The following is a 3,228-nucleotide window of genomic DNA, read 5'->3' on the forward strand; positions in this document are numbered from 1 at the left end:
CATCAAAAGGACATGGAACTGTTGGAACAAGTCCAGAGGAGGGCCACGAGGATGATCAGGGGACTGGAGCACCTCCCGTAGGAAGACAGGCTGAGGAAGTTGGGGCTGTTCAGCCTGGAGAAGAGAAGGCTGCGTGGAGACCTCATAGCAGCCTTCCAGTATCTGAAGGGGGCCTCTAAGGATGCTGGAGAGGGACTCTTCATTAGGGACTGTAGTGACAGGACAAGGGGTAACGGGTTAAAACTTAAACAGGGGAAGTTTAGATTGGATATAAGAAGGAAATTCTTTCCTGTTAGGGTGGTGAGGCACTGGAATAGGTTGCCCAGGGAGGTTGTGAATGCTCCATCCCTGGAGGTGTTCAAGGCCAGGTTGGACAGAGCCTTGGGTGATGTGATTTAGCATAAGGTGTCCCTGCCCACGGCAGGGGGGTTGGAACTAGATGATCTTAAGGTCCTTTCCAACCCTAACGATTCTATGATTCTATGACTAATTATGTGCAAATAGGAATGGACTTGGTATATCAGCTTTCATGAGCTAGCAGAGCAATTTGAGACAGTGGGTGTCTCTTTCCCATCCTGTCAGAGCACCTGGATGTTCTGTAAAAGAGGCAGGGAACTCTGCACATCAATTTGTTTTGCAGATTTATGTAATTTAAGCCTTCCAGGGGAAGAAAAGGGATAGGCATCATGCATGTTTCAGATTTAACTTAAAAACTCACCAAAAGAATGACTAAACTGCCATTTTCCTGCATGTAGGAGATCATTCAAAGGAATAGGGATTGCAGGCACTCCTTCATTCAAGAGGCTGAAGGGAAAATTGCCTTTCCTGGATTCAGCCAGCTGGCCTCATCAGTGTCCTGATGTTACAGCTGAACTCAGGACAATCAGTCTGGATAGTAAATCCAGACTAAATTTTATATAATTGTTTATGGAATTCTCTGTGTGTCACCTTTATGGATGTCTAGTAGATACACAAGCAAACATGGTATGAAGGTCAGCTTGGCTTTAGCTGAGCAGAACTTTGTTCTTTCCCATGGAAAGTCTGCAGTCCAAATGTAAAGCTGTTCTATATTAAGTACCTTCTCTGTTTTAGGATGAGCTTTATTTTAACATAGGAGATAGATCAGTAGAATATCTGAGCTACAAGTGTATTTAGATAAAGCTCCTTTTACAGGTAGCATGTGACATTCAGCTTCCTCATTTGAGAACAGGAGCAGAAAGAGAGATATTCACAGTGCTCAAAGTCATTGTCAAGAATACTTGCAGAAAAAACTCATTTTTGTCAAAAATCATGGATATTAGTCCTGCTGCTCCTGCTTGTGTTTACCACCATTCTTATGCTTTGGCACAGTTCAGCTTGAATTCAGATCACTACAGCACTGTGATTCCCAGCAGGCTACCAGCCAGCCTACCTTCTTCAGGGTGTTTTTCCTTCCGTATTACCTGCACAAGAAGCTGCACTAATCCAATTTCAGACCCCTATACACCCACCAGTAAGGATGCAAGTAAACGGCTGTATTTCCTGTTCATGCTAACTAAAACTCGCCCAACATTTAGGTGGGGAATTTCATAAGTGGCAGTTAGAAACTGTTAGAAAAGGGGATATGCAGAATGCCAAAACCTACTAACATTTATTCTTCTAGACAGCAGATGGCTTAAAGTGGTTATGACGTTCCACCAATGCAGAAATTTACCTGCATCCTCTAAGAAATTGTACTGCTACCTGTTAGGTACCAGGTTCTGTAATACATTTACCTATCCACGAGACAAGTCTGGTGTAGCTGAAGCTCTAAACAGGCTTTCAAAGGCCTGTAGAACATGTCAGTTTCACTAGCAGTCCATGGGAAGATCCACTTCCTGTAATGACACACAATTAGGGGTTCTGGCATGTTGCTGGAAACCAGAGTGCTTTTTTTTTTGTGAAGAGGAAGACTGGTTTGCCCCTTGCGACTATAAAGCAAGCATGGTAGAGTACATCACAGGCTCCAGGGGCTGCCATTCCCTCCTTGCTCTTAACAGGACCTCTTACAGTGGAAACTGCAGGCACCTTGCACACACAGCTGAGGGCAGGGCAGAAGAGCCAAGAGCTTTCTTTATTTTGGCATGACTGCAGACATGTTCCTGTGCCAAACAACCTCCTTTACCAATTTTTGTGTTTCTTTTTAAAGCCATATGGACTTTGTTTACCCACAATTCTTGGTAGCAACTATAGGTCCCATTCTTTCAATAGGGTATACTTAGCTGCCTTCAGTTAACACCCACCCAGTTTCTTGTTAGGAGAACATAAAGCCACACTTGTTGCACTTTCTCTTCAAAAGTAACACTCTCAAGACTGAACCACAAACGGTAACAGAATAGACTGTGACTGTTATCAGTATTTACTTTCTGGGTTATGACCTATTTATTTCTGCCTACCCCTAAGTAGCTTTTCGTTATTTATCATAAACTGAACACTGAATCTTTGTAAATGTTCATGCGTCTTCACTATTTCACAAATTTTTAGCTCATACCTACTTTATAGAAAGATCTGGGCCATAATCATCAAAATCAGTGTTTAGGAGCAAACACTTGAGACAATCAAGAATTCAAAAGGCATATTATGGAAGCAAGGGCTGAGTTTTTAATTTAGAGAAAGTAACTATCTGTCACAAGTTTAAATTGAATTTTAGTTATTCAAGTACTTAGATGAGCAAAACTGAAATGTGGAAGTCTGGTAGTTTTGCTTCTGTACCCGCATAATAACAAATATTCTGAGATTAATAATTTGATACATCATTTGCAAGGTAAGAAAGTAAAATACACACCCCATCCCATTTTAGCATCCTGCTTCTCCCATCTGACTAGTCTCAATTTCTCTCTTATAAACATTTACCTATTAGTATCACTGGCTTCCCTTCATCACTATATAAGGTAACTCTTTCATCCCCTAACTCATCTGAGCAAGCTCTCCTTATAAAGGCTATAAAGAAAGGCATAGGGAAAATCAAAGTGAAATCCACATCAATTCTTCGGTGATGCTGGGGTGAGATGCAACTTCATGAAAGGCAACAATTCCATTTTACACATAATTCAGGAAGACTTTTTCACAGATCCTTTAACACCTCTGATACCCAAGCAGAAAACCCCCTTCAAAGAATTATACTTGGTTTTAATGCATTTTAAAATTGTTCAGACATTCAGCACCTTTGCAGTGTGACTTTTATAAACACAGCAGAAGACAGAATGCAGG

Source organism: Pezoporus wallicus, unplaced genomic scaffold (assembly GCF_028554395.1).
Source record: "Pezoporus wallicus isolate ANWC-B61680 ecotype Strahan unplaced genomic scaffold, APGP_CSIRO_Pwel_v1 contig_818, whole genome shotgun sequence".
NCBI lineage: Eukaryota > Metazoa > Chordata > Aves > Psittaciformes > Psittacidae > Pezoporus > Pezoporus wallicus.